Source organism: Astatotilapia calliptera, chromosome 6, assembly GCF_900246225.1.
Source record: "Astatotilapia calliptera chromosome 6, fAstCal1.2, whole genome shotgun sequence".
Classification (NCBI taxonomy): Eukaryota; Metazoa; Chordata; class Actinopteri; order Cichliformes; family Cichlidae; genus Astatotilapia; species Astatotilapia calliptera.
Genome location: NC_039307.1, coordinates 17409388 through 17423938, shown reverse-complemented (window position 1 = coordinate 17423938; position 14551 = coordinate 17409388). Strand labels below are relative to the sequence as shown.

The window sequence follows — 14551 nt, the reverse complement described above, 5'->3', positions numbered from 1 at the left end:
GTAAGAAGCTTTTCTGTCCCCCACTCGTTACCTGTATGAATGGCACCTGTTTGAACGCATCATCTGTATAAAAGACACCTGTCCACAGCCTCAAACAGTCAGACTCCAAACTCCGCCATGGCCAAGACCAAAGAGCTGTCGAAGGACACCAGGAAAAGTATTGTAGACCTGCACCAGACTGGGAAGAGTGAATCTACAATAGGCAAGCAGCTTGGTGTGAAAAAATCAACTGTGGGAGCAATCATCAGAAAATGGAAGACATACAAGACCACTGATAATCTCCCTCGATCTGGGGCTCCACGCAAGATCTCATCCCGTGGGGTCAAAATGATCATGAGAACGGTGAGCAAAGATCCCAGAACCACACGGGGGGACCTGGTGAATGACCTGCAGAGAGCTGGGACCAAAGTAACAAAGCTCACCATCAGTAACACACTACAACGGCAGGGAATCAAATCCCGCAGTGCCAGACGTGTTCCGCTGCTGAAGCCAGTGCAGGTCCAGGCCCGTCTGAAGTTTGCCAGAGAGCACATGGATGATACAGCAGAGGATTGGGAGAATGTCATGTGGTCAGATGAAACCAAAGTAGAACTTTTTGGTATAAACTCAACTCGTCGTGTTTGGAGGAAGAAGAATACTGAGTTGCATCCCAAGAACACCATACCTACTGTGAAGCATGGGGGTGGAAACATCATGCTATGGGGCTGTTTTTCTGCCAAGGGGACAGGACGACTGATCCGTGTTAAGGACAGAATGAATGGGGCCATGTATCGTGAGATTTTGAGCCAAAACCTCCTTCCATCAGTGAGAACTTTGAAGATGAAACGAGGCTGGGTCTTCCAACATGACAATGATCCAAAACACACCGCCCGGGCAACAAAGGAGTGGCTCCGTAAGAAGCATTTGAAAGTCCTGGAGTGGCCTAGCCAGTCTCCAGACCTCAACCCCATAGAAAATCTGTGGCGGGAGTTGAAAGTCCGTGTTGCTCGGCGACAGCCCCAAAACATCACTGCTCTCGAGAAGATCTGCATGGAGGAATGGGCCAAAATACCAGCTACTGTGTGTGCAAACCTGGTAAAGACCTATAGTAAACGTTTGACCTCTGTTATTGCCAACAAAGGTTATGTTACAAAGTATTGAGTTGTATTTTTGTTATTGACCAAATACTTATTTTCCACCCTGATTTACAAATAAATTCTTTACAAATCCTACCATGTGGATTCATGGATTTTATTTTTCCACGTTCTGTCTCTCACAGTTGAAGTGTACCTCTGGTGCAAATTACTGACCTCTGTCATCATTTTAGGTGGGGGAACTTGCACAATCGGTGGCTGACTAAATACTTTTTTGCCCCACTGTACCTGTGCAGGTATGGAGATGTCTAGGGGAGAGAGCAGCAGACCTTTTGAGCAGATTGTTTGAAACAATCCTGGAGAGTGAGAGGATGGTAACTGGTAAATGGCCTGCATTTGTACAGCACTTTTCTAGTCCCTAAGGACCCCAAAGCGCTTCACACTACATTCAGTCATTCACCCATTCACACACACATTCACACACTGGCGATAGCAAGCTACATTGTAGCCACAGCTGCCCTGGGGCGCACTGACAGAGGCGAGGCTGCCGGACACTGGCGCCACCGGGCCCTCTGACCACCACCAGTAGGCAAACATGGGGTTAGTATCTTGCCCAAGGATATTTGGCATGCAGCCAGGAGGCAGCCTGGGATCGAACCACTGACCTTCAGATTAGTGGCTGACCTGCTCTGCCACCTGAGCTACAGCCACCCAGATGCCTACAGGATGCCTAAAGAATGAAGAAGTGTACTGATACACTGATAAGGTGGTGTGGGGGCTGTGGAAACTACAGAGGGATAGCCCTCATGAGCCTAACCAAGAAGCTAGGTTAAGGAGAGAGACGAGCATCAGTGAGCAACGGTATGGCTTCACGTCAAGAAAACGCACTGCAGATGTGATCTTAGCATAAGGAAGCAAAAGGAGTGGCAGAGACGTGTGGTGGTGTAGGACGTGGACTGTGAGACAGCAGTGAGGTGTGCAGTAGAAGTGAAGGTGAGGGTGGGATTACATCAGGAATCTGCTTTGAGCCCCTTCTTTTTGATAGTGGCCAATGAGGTCAGGCAGGGGTCTTTGTGGACTATGATGTTTGTTGACAATATTATAAATGGCCTGTATTTATATAGCGCTTTACTAGTCCCTAAGGACCCCAAAGCGCTTTACATATCCAGTCATCCACTCATTGGTGATGTGGAGCCATTGTAGCCACAGCCGCCCTGGGCCGCACTGACAGAGGCAAGGCTGCCGGACACTGGCGCTACCGGGCCCTCTGACCACCACCAGTAGGCAACAGGTGAAGTGTCTTGCCCAAGGACACAACAACCGAGACTGTCCAAACCGGGGCTCGAACCGGCAAACTTCCGATTACAAGGCGAACTCCCAACTCTTGAGCCATGATCGATATTGGGATCGGTAGTGAGGCGGTGGCACTGGAGGTGGAAGAGTTGAGGCCTACTGAGCAGGCCTGTGCTCTGCTTTCAGTATGACACAAAGGAATAAATCTTCTGAGTCCCATACATTCTTCTAAAATTTTTACTTAAACAAAGAAATTATACAACAAATATATTAAGTTGCTCTCATTATACTCCACTCCATGTTGCACCCATCAAAAACCATGTGATTCCACAGACCTAACTCCTACAGGTATATCATGATGTCACTAGCCAGAAAAAAACAGAACCTTGTTTACAGTTTTTGCTAAGACATGTCAGCCTAACGTTACATAAACTTGTTTTAACATTACAAATTAGTTTAGACATGGGAGATAATAATTTAGATATATATGTTATAGACTTAGATAAAGAGATGACTTCTCAAAGTTATATTCTCACATGATAAGATCAACAGCATTAGTCTTTAATGTGAATTTCAGCACTAATCAACCAATTGCTAAGATTAAAATTTGGTCACCATCACAATGCATTATTAATGACAGGCAGCAGATAATTAATAGCCTTCTTCCAGTGAGAAAACAGAATTTCTAATACATAGTTAAACTGGTTCACGCAGACTGGAGAGGCTGCAGAGTGGTTTGTATTTATTTTTTAACAAAATAAATGAACAAAAACAATTCTCAAAAAGCAGTATTACGATTTGGGGAGTCCTGTGGACATATGTTAAGTAACAATAAGATTTATTTTGAAATAAAATCCAAATGAGAAGATTAAAATGAGATTGCAAAATGGAACAACCAGATTCAGGAACAGCAACCACTGTGAGTACCAAATACCATCACTTCTGCAAAAACGTCGTCGTGTGCTCTTGATGGGGACTTAGATGCAGCTTTGCCCCTTGGGTTCACAGGCAGGCTAATTCAGTCGTGATATGAAGGGCGAACCCTCCATCAATCTCACCTACAAGACCTACATTTGGACAAGGATGAGCACTTTGCAGTGGCCCACATGCAATATTTTTAATCTGGTTGTGTTTTTGTTTCACAGAGTCACAGAGAAAAGGTCAGATTTCAGCCTGACAAATCGTAGACTGGAATGAAAGGATACTTTGAAATAAAGAATAAAGACATAAAGAAACAGAAGTAGAAAAACAAAGCAAAATATATAAAGAGCATTTAAAACATCAAGAGAAACTGAAGTAAATCTGTAGGAATTTCCTTGGTTGCAGGCTCCATCGTGTGGCTGAACTGCGACATTGAACAGTGATACCATGAGGAAAGAGCTGTAATATTACTACACTGTTATTATCATGATGTTTATTAAAATGTGATTAAAACCCTTGGAGTAAACAGGTGGTTTTTCTAAAGGGTGATCACTCACAGGAATAATTTAGCACAGTGGCTTAAAATCTGAGGTTCACAACGTTTCCAAGGAGTCATATGAAAGACATAAGGCCCTGAAGAGGATCAGCTGGGTAGAAATGTGGGAAACATCTTGGGATTTTCAGTTTAGATTTCCCTGATTTCTGTCATGGGTAGCCAACTTGCCACTAAAACTTATTAGACCCAATATGTGCTTTTTCTCATCGGAAAAGGTGCTAAAATCTGAGAATTCTCCAGCAAGATTTTAAAGTGAAGACTACTTGTTGGAAGCGCTTATGTCTTATGAACACTAGTAAGTGCCCACGCCTGTTTGTGCTGTCGGCAAACTGCTATACTTAACAGTACTTAACCACATTGAGAAAAAAGAGGGGATGGTAGCTGTTGTTTATATGCTAAAAATGGGTCATTTCAGCCTGTTGCTAGGTGGTCGCCAGGCATGTACGTTTCAGTTTTTGTGGATATCAAGGAGATGTTATTGTCATGAAATTAAAACAACAGCAGTTTCCTAATAAGCTGCTTTAGGTTCTAAAAGGTTAAAAAAAAGATAGGTCATTTTATCACATTCTTGTTGGTTGCCAGGCAACCTGTAACCAATTTTTGTAGATATAAATTATAAATATATAATTATAATGCTCAACTCCTCATGGTCTAAGAGGAGTTCACGGACAAAGAAAAAAGAAAGCACAGACAGAAATTTTCTAGAGACGTTCAACCTGCCACCAAAGTAAAAAGGATTCCCTATCATTGAATCAGGCCAAATAATCCCATTTAACAACAGAGAAGGTGGGCACATATACTCTCAGGGTTTCGGTCATGACCAAGGTCACACTTTCTGTTGTAAGGTGTAGCCTGTCTTAAAGGAAAACTCACAAGTCCAGATCACTTTTAAGTTGCTTTAATCATATTTCCTGTACACGCTGCAACAAGACCTCAGTGTGACAGCTGTGCTTTTATACAATACGCAAGCAGAACACATCATTCAATCAGAGCTCCCTGACCTGCTGTCCATCTACACCAAGCGGTGCAAGTCCAAAGCTAGGAAGATTATGATGGACCTCTCCCATCCCAACAATGGACTCTTCTCACTGTTGAGGTCTGGGAAGCGCTTCCGCTCCCTTAAGGCCAAAACAGAGAGAATGAGGAGGAGCTTCTTCCCCCAGGCTATTCGGGGCCTGAACCAGGTGTAGGACTGGACTCTCCCAAACACGTCACTATAAGACTGGACTCTCACACACGTCACCACACGCACCACCACACATTTCCTATAATCCTATAATTCCTATAATTTATAATCCTTATCTTTATAATCTCTTCTGCTATTTGCACATTCTTTACTGTAAATTCCTAAGTTAATTTGTAAATTTTTGTAGTAAATTGTAAATATTGTAAAACTTTTCTTCTGTCATTTAATGGTCGGGCATTGTACAGCTACAAGCATTTCACCCCCATGTCATACTGTGTATGGTTGTGTGTGTGTGACAAATAAAATTTGAATTTGATTTGATTTGATTTGAAGTGTTTACTAAATAAAAGTGTAGATAACAGTTGTTGGGTGGCTGTAGCTCAGGTGGCAGAGCAGGTCAGCCACTAATCAGAAGGTCGGTGGTTCGATCCCAGGCTGCCTCCTGGCTGCATGCCAAATATCCTTGGGCAAGATACTAACCCCATGTTTGCCTACTGGTGGTGGTCAGAGGGCCCGGTGGCGCCTGTGTCCGGCAGCCTCGCCTCTGTCAGTGCGCCCCAGGGCAGCTGTGGCTACAATGTAGCTTGCTATCGCCAGTGTGTGTGAATGGGTGAATGACTGAATGTAGTGTGAAGCGCTTTGGGGTCCTATGGACTAGAAAAGCGCTATACAAATGCAGGCCATTTACAAATGCAGGCCATTTGTTAATAAAGAGCAACTTTTTGTTGCAAATATGCTAACATCTGACCTTGCAAATTCCGCACATGACCTCACACATTATAATTTATCTATCCGCAAATCTGAATCTAAATCAAGCTTTAAAAAATGAAGTAGTTGTTGTTGAGTTGACCATCCTTGGAGCAGACTCGCAGTCTTTCTATTTCGGGAGATGCTGTTAAAAGTGTGAATCTAGGTAGCTGCTAAATACACAAAAGTAGTAATGGACTTTAAAGCATAGAGCAAGGTCACGGCATCTCAGTGAAAGCTTAATTAAACAGGGTTTTGTTGTTCTTCCTGTTTTTGCTGTATGGGGACTTCTTGCCATCGAGTAGCTCAATAAATAATTAGTGCTCTACTTCCCCCCTCCTGCTCTTTTTATTTCCTTCTTATGCTTTCAGAGTCCTTCAGGTGAAAACCGATGCTCTCTCCTGTCGTTCTAACGAGATATTTCCCCTCTTTGCAGTCCTCCTCTCTCCCTGCTGTCACCCTGTCTGTCTATCAGCCTGTTTTCTGATGTCGGTTAATTATCCGTATCGTCACATCCCCTGTCATCAGTGTCCGTGAGGGAGAGCAGCTGGGTGACCTGCGTGACCTTTGTTAAGGCTGCTAATGGCTGACTAGGATCCTGTCTAATAAGGTGGTGTGTGTTCCTCTTCGTCTAGGTTAAGCGTGTGAGTGTGTGCGTGTGCTTTCATGTGCATGACACCCTGCATATCTGCATGCCCTCTCCGGCCTCACTGGCTGTTTGCGGCCTCAGGCTGTGCGACGGAGCTGGTGACAGTGTGTGCCCTCAGCGGGGGACAGTATTCAGGCACCGGGAGCCGTGGCTGGGGGGATCTTTGATTCCATAATGAGCTGTTGTCCGTTGTTGAGCTGTGAAGCAGCTCGCTGCGGGGACAGAGGAGCATTGTGTGCAGCTCAGGCCAGCAGGGGAGGCCTGACTGAACCAGGCTGGAAGCACCACAGGGCAAACATCTTCTGGATGCTTCTGTCTGTCTCCTGCATCTTCTGTCTGTCAGTCTGTCTATGTGTATCCTGCATTTCTGTTGCAACACCACATGTTGGGTTTACTTCAAATCTAAACTGTGAAATCTCTGAGATTATCCCACAATTTGTTCTTAACTACTACATGTGAATTTTAAACTACTTTGGACAGGGCTAGGCTGGCAGTTTCCTCCTGTCTACACTCTTTCTGAGCTAACTGGCTCCTTTGTGCACTCTGATTCTGAAAGGACAAATATATAAGAGAGGTATGTCTCTTCTAATTTAATTCCCGGAAGAAAAGTGAATAAGTGAGCTTTCCAAAATGTCAAACTAGATGAGTGCTGCTTCACTTCCTAATCTAAATATCTTGTCCATTTTTTTGCAGGCAATCCCAGATTTTCTGATATCTGTACATCTCCCACTTGCCCCGCTGTCTGTGCGTCAGGCTGTTTTCCAGGCTTTTACACATCCTACTCGTGTGCTCAGAGGTTTCTGACCAGTGTAAATTTCTCTGCTATCTGCAGTCTTTGTGACATACGTTCACAGAGTCCTCTGGTATTGTTAAACTGTGGAAAAATTCAAGCTTTTAAAAGAAGAGTGGAAGAAAGAAGTAAAAAATGACAGACGTGAGGAATAAATAAAAAATCACCATATTTCTCACCCTCTGCAACTAAATATCCCATCCATCTTTCTGTCTTGTTGCCTTTTATCTCCTTTCCTCTGCTCAGACAACAACAGACTCTTTCATGTAGTCATCTTTTGCTCCGACCCTCAGGCATTTTCCTTCTTTCTCCTTCGTTCACACACAGTAATTAAATGTTCTGAGAGGAGCTCATGATTGGAAAGTGGATGCCGCTTTCTCTCCTGTTTTTTTCCCTGTCTCTCTCTCTACCTCTCTCTCTTTCTCATACAAGTTGTCATAAAATCTATATTTGAGTTATTGTCCCTGATGGCATTTCAAAAGTTTTTTTTTTTTTTAATGAAAACACAGATGTTCTTGTTTTCATAAAAATTATTGCTTTATTTGTGGTTTAAGATCAATTAACACACAAATGATAGCATACATCCGAGTTGTCTTCTTTTTTACAGTCATCAAAACTTGAGCAGAAAGTGTCGGAGCTGGAAGGGGAATAAAAAAATCAGAAATTATGAGGTACATTTAATAATGTGTTCTGGTTTAACAGTGGCTGATTGTTGTGCTCCACTTTTTTTGTCTTTTTTTTTTTTGAGTGATTTTGAAGAGACAGGCAGGTCTGGATTAATTCATTGAATGTTTAAATTAAAACAAATCAGGGCTAGCTCTCAGTCCCAACCATGACGATCGTTTAAAATCCACAAAAACAGTAAAATTTACACTTTAAACAACGACACAATATATAAATGAAATGAATTAAAGAACAAGATCAAAATATGAGACGCATCTCAAGTAAAACAGATAGAATCGTAATGGTTTCATTTATTCAAACTGAGTTACAGAAACTCATTTTTAGTGTAATTTTTTTTACTTCCAGGTGGTCAAAGCATAGAAACTGAAGAGTCGAAGAGTCTTCAGTGTAGCAATAGGAAGACTCTCCCATGAGGATTTCATAGATAAACACAAACAAAGGTCTATCCCGTTGTTTTCAGTCAAAGAGGACCTCAAGCTTTTTCATATTGAATGCAATTCTGAGTATGTGAACACTGAAATCACCCTAATCCAGAGCAGGAAGGGATAAAAAGTTGCTTTGATTTTTTTTCATGTAAAAAAAAAAAGGAAATTTGTTTTAGTCTTCCAAGTTTTTTTGTATTTTCTTAAGGAGACTGTCTATTTGACATTTAATGTCCTTTTTTCTTTAATATGCACTGATTTGGCTTCAATAGCACTGGTTCTTCTTCAACACATATGACACTTTATTGGTCATAAATGCTATTTAACCTTTATTTACCAGGTTAAATAGGCTTGAGTGTATGAAGGTTTTCTTTTAAAGGTTTTTAAAATGATGTGCCCTTGTGATTTCTTTCCTTGTGCTTTCACACATTGTTGTAAACAGAATCACGGCCCAAAACAAAGTGCTGTAGTGTGCAGCTAAAAGTTCTCGCTTGTCCTTAGAGACGCTGACTGATGAAAACCTCTGAGATTAAAAGATACCTGAGTTTTGAGTTCGCCTGGGTCCATTTGATCCTAATCTTCTTTACTTTTGCTCAACTTAAGCCTTATCTCGACATCATACTAATTTTAATAGAACTCCAAAGAAACAATGAGAAGCAGACATAACGTGTAAGAATAAAACATGTATGTACGGCAAACAGAGTTTCGTGTTCATATGGTCGACAAGTGCAGGGCGATTAATTGAATGTGACAGTAAAAAAAATGATATAAGGGCGATTCTCATATTAAGTAAGAAAACATTGATGGCAACCTCAGATTTGGTCCTTGCAGGACTGCAGGGAAGAATCTTGAGTATAGATAACACTGCACATAAATGCATGACTGAACACTGTGCTGGCACGTATGACTGAGGGGCAAACCCGTCATAAATTTGCACCATGAATGCCGCCATTGTCTGCATAACCATCATCCCCATCTTCATCATCACCATCATCATTACGCTGTGAGTTTCGGCAACCTCCTGCGTCTGAGTCACAAATGTGTTTTTCTCAAGCCTCGTCTCATATAAGTCACCAAATAATTTGTAGATTTCTTCCTTGGTCGCCCTGTTGTTCATTTAGTTTCCCCCCATTGCTCTCAATCAGGCTGAAGTTGTGCAAAGAGATGCGGACACAGCAAACCACCAAACAATAGACCATTCATGATGCCCTGCAATGCAATGATGATCCTGCTCTGCCCTCCAGCCCCCACCCTGCACCAGCTTCCACAGCTGCACAGGAATGTGGTCCAACAAGTTACCCGCTCCCCCCCGTCCTCCCCTCCTCGTCCCTGCTGCCGCCACCGCCATCCCTACCGCTGCCACCACCTCACCAGTGCTGCCGCCATCGCAACCGAAGCCCCTCTTTCCCCAAATAAAAAAGATGAAGAAGGCAAGAAACTATAGAGGGGGGGAAACTCTGCAGACTGAGCACAAAGAGAGGATTCATGCCCGGTCACATACACTCCCAGAGAAAAAAGAGGGGGACCCATTTAAGTGTGGTGCAGCTGCACTAATTCACTGGGTGAAAATGGGTGAAGAAGGACTGACAGAGGTCAGATAGCAGAATCTATTTTATTCATCCCTACGGATGGCGTGTCGCTGCATTATCATCTCCTGAGAAATCAGTCGAGAGATGGATGCAGAAAACACCTGCAGACACGGAGTCTGTAAAAGTAAGATTTAGAGCCACCCCACAGAAGAAAGTCCAAATCTAACCGGCTTCACAGAGCCCCTTAAAACAAGCTTAACGACCCTATGATCATGACCTGCTCAAAGTCTCAATATGACCCCAGTTTCCCCCACATTTTCAGTCAACATGTAAGTCAATCGTCTGACATCCAGTCACAAAGTCAGTTACCACTGTATGTTGTTGACTCAGAAAACCTCTGAGAGAGAAAACATGCAACGCTTCAGTGTACAGGTCTCAGACCTACTGACAGTGGAGTCACATGATGTTCAGTTTTATTGATAGTCTACTTTAAGAGCTGGAAATCCCCAAGCTAATGCACTGACCTCGACTGTTCTTTTGTGTTTTGGTAAAGACTCTCAGAGGAACTAAGAGTGTTTATGAATCACATTTTGTACTAAGTAAGAAAACACAGAGGAACCAAACATATGAGACTGCTTCAATCTCATAGGAATATTTTGTGGTGAAATATGAAACTACGGCTTAAATGTGCCACTTCTCAAATATAATTTCAGATTCTTTTCTTCTTTTTTCTACATTTGCCATCATTCGGAACAAATGACGCCATTCATTTCAGGCCAAATGTGCCTATTGACATCAGAATGAATGCCTTCCATCAATTATGCACCAGTTTGATGCAGAATGTGACCCAGCATGTGAATATTTGACCGCTGTGCATGCTTTCCTTATCTGCATCCTTCTCACACACTCTCTCTCTCTCTCTCTCTCTCTCTCTCATATTATCTGCATCTGCCAGTTTTCCTCTCTCTTGCTTTTTCTCTCTATCCATCATCAAATTTCAGGAATTTCCCCCTGGGAGCCGTTCAAGTATTACGGCCAAAGCTGGAGGGTGCTCTCTCTTTTCCTACTTTCCTTTTCCTCCCACCACCTGACCATCTAAGTTACTGTCTTCACAAAAAACAAACAAACAAACGAAACACCCAAAAGAAAAGGTTCTTCAGAAATAAACTCATCTGAAGCAGCTTCATGTTGTTCATACATGAAAATGCTCAGTGTGCACCTGAAGAATGGCTCTTTGACCCGCCTGTTGATCAGGATCTTTGACCTCCCTGCTGATCATGAGACCTCGTCCTGCCATCCTCTCCCCGAGGAGCCACAGGAAACAAGCTCTTGTGACACAGTGGTCTGTGCAGCCATGGAGAGGCCCATTACTGCAGTCACATGGCAGGTTAGCGCAGGGACTGATGCGACCATGTGAGCTCTATTTTCTAAATAGCTACAGCTGCCCTGGGGCTCATGAGAGTTTCACACAGGACATATAAAATGCCAGAAAGTGCATGAGGGGTTTAGATTTCAGATAAAATTTGTCTCTTTCTCATTTGTTTTGTTTTGTTTGTTTGTTTGTCTTTTTGTTTGTTTTTTTATCTGTGCAAAAATGAGTCAGCTCTAAAGAGATGAAGGTGATCTTTGGTTTTAGCAGCAGGTGTAATAGGCGAGGTCTTGACATTAGATGTTTACAAAGCCCCACGTGACTTTTAAACCTTTGCTTTTTAAGAATCTTTTAAGTTTTTGATTATTTTTTAAAAGGGGACTTTTAACGCACATCCAAATATCATGGTTGCACGTAGGGAAACATAAGCTTCAGTATAAGGAAGAAGAGGAAGAGGAAGAAAAGTGAAAGTCGTAAATGCTATAAAATACTGTCCCTTTATATGACAGTGAATCACGGCTGGCACTGCAGACTGCCCCCAATAAATTAAAGGAGCTCTACTTCGTTTTAACTGAATTCAATCACATCTAAGATACAAATAGAATCCATGCGATGAGTAATTGTTTTTTAATATGTGTAAAGTCATTTCAAAATCATTGAGTTTATCTAAATAAATTGTCGGTCTATTTTTCTTCCGCTACATATCAAAAGACTTTTAAAAAAAGAAAGACTTTATCCAAGTGAACATCCACAAAGTTTAATCCAAATGGGCGTGGGAGTGGGTTTCAGCTGCTCTGTGGGGCCTGTTAACGCTTTTGAATTTAGAACCGATGAACAAATTTGTACACAGCGCCAAAACTAAAATACAGTCCGTTTCATGCACATATTTATTTATTTATTTATTTATTTTTAAAAGCCCATTCCTTTGTAAAATTGTGATGAGTTTTCAGACCGAATCACAGGGCTTCGTTAAACATTTGACACTTGATTTAATTAAGCAGCCTGACAGATATTTGTTTTAGTTGAATTATTAGTCAAATATTTACCTATTGCCTGTATAGTCGCTTAAAAAATAAAATAAAATAAAATAATAATTTACTATCACTAATTGAAGTTTGATTTTTTAAATTTGTTTCAGTGTGGCAAAAAACAAAGGAACATTTGGTTCGGTTATGTTCTTCGATAAAAATGAATCATGCATTTACTTTTGTCGCACATGTAGTCATGAATGATGAAAATAATTTGGTCAGATTTTTTTTGTCATGCCTGATAAAACCAGAGGAAGAAAGTTATTTATTTTATTTATTTATTTTTAATCTTAAGAGGAAATTTTGTTCAAATCGGCTGTAAGAATCTCGTTATATTTTCTGCATCGTTTAACATAAAACGCGATAATTACGCGATAAACTCACGGAGTACATAAAACATAAAAACGTCACAGATTCCAGAAACTTAATGTTAGTAGCAATAACTTACGCTGATTATAAGGACTTCATGAGACGAGCCTTGCGCTGAGATGATCAGATACACCTCAACGAGCAGCAGAAGCTTTGATTATTACCTGGATGTGGTTTCGACTGCCTGCTTTTTATTTTAATGGCGTTCTGATAAATTGGCGACACAGGAACCTCACGGCTCTTTCAGACATGCTCCCTGGGGGGTCGTGCACATCCAGCTGCACTAACTAAACACTCTCCGTAAAACCACAACTTCCCCCATCCCTCTCTTCTGCACAGGGCTGATGTGAAAATTGCAAACAAAATTTTGATCACTTTCTTTTTTGAAAACAAACAAACAAAACTAAACAGCAACTATCGGGTCACGTTTTCTTTCTACTGCAGACCAACAACAAAACAACAACAACACAAAACTCGGAGGCCTCACCGCAAGTCCGAGCGCTGAGGGCTGGTCGATGGGGTGCAGCATGTAGGTAGGTGTCCCCCACCATCACCAACACCACCAGCACCACTACGACTACCAACTCGTCATCCTCCAAACATCAACTTCCTACCATTAGCACCTCCGAGGCCGATATCCAGGTGCCGCAGTGTGTGTTTGAAGATAGCAAAGTGTCGGAGCGGGAGAGAAACAGAGAGATCCATGTGTCCCCGTCTGCTGCGGAGTATTTTCTATGTGTGCGCGACTAGTGTCAATGCTAGGACATAAGGGGAGAAAGACGCACACATCGCTCTCTGTTATCATTTTTTTCTCCATGTTTGCAGCACAAAACTGCTTTTTGTTCCCCTTTTTTTTCATTTACGAGGGTTAATGGATAGAGGCTTGGGCGTTTGATCACATGGCTACAATTCACCTGAGATGGAGACAAAGAGAGCAAAGAGAGAAGAGAGAGAGGGAGAAAACTGAGAGTCGGGCTCAACATGAGAGGCAAAAGGATACACAGGGGTCATTGTTGCATTCATTTTGTGTGTGTGTGTGTGTGTGTGTGTCCGTTTGCGCATCAAATGCTGTTTAAGTCAATTCTCTATCTTTCCCATCATGCATTAAAATCGCGGCCTTCAATCCTGCAGCCTACAAATAGATCCTAACACGCGAACAAACGCAGAGCGGGACACGGGAAGAGGAGGTTAAGGAGACACGAAGAATGCAACATTAGATTAAAATCATAACAATAACTATAGCACCTAGTTTGTTTTAAGAGATGTCACTATTTATTGAGATTATCTGTTATTATTATTATCATTTTAAATCCAGGTGTCTTTACACGTTTTTTGTCTGTTCCTCCAATTTTCACGCAGATAGAAGCGTAAATAACTCTTAAAGATAGATTTCTCGTCTAACATTTCAATTATGAAGTATAACTCTCAAAAGTCAAAGGTTATTTCAAGTAAAGGTGTAATATCTGACATATCAGCTAACTTCAAATCATTTCAAGACGTCCCTCCTTTCAGACTCTTGGGTTCCCCCCTCCCCTCTTTAAAGTCGCATCCACGAATACAAATCAATAGAATAAATTTCGTGACTGTTTTATGAATTGCAGATAATACTACGAGGAATAAGGAGATACCTTAAAAAGGTAATGACGCTTTGTGTGATCATTATGAGGTCAAATATAGATTCAAAATGATTATTTAGCATAACGTTTATGATTTCATGATCCATAAACCCGTTCAACACATCCTGCCTAAACTGGCGTTCGTGCGTTTTTTTTCTTTTCTGTGGATTTTCTTCCCGAACTTCTGTTTACCCAAATCTCTCAAATTTGTAAGATAATTTTTTGTAAGCAGAGTTTCGTTCAGTCTGAACTGAACTTTACAATTCATTTGGTGCTTTTTCTTCAGGAACCGCACGGGGCAATAACTCTCTTCATGATT

At 41.7% G+C, this 14551-nt stretch overlaps 1 protein-coding gene across 2 annotated transcripts in view; it reads right to left on the bottom strand.

The window, feature by feature from the left end:
- LOC113024069 (TRIO and F-actin-binding protein-like) overlaps positions 1–14551 on the bottom strand; it is a 100864-nt gene that overhangs the window by 50093 nt on the left and 36220 nt on the right. Inside the window, exon 1 of one of the 2 annotated variants that reach the window (XM_026170689.1) lies at positions 13104–13351. The exons of the other annotated variant lie outside the window; for it this stretch is intronic. The gene's annotated coding sequence lies outside the window, so the exon portion shown is untranslated. Of the gene's footprint in view, positions 1–13103; positions 13352–14551 lie in introns of those variants that run through there. 2 annotated transcript variants of the gene reach the window in all.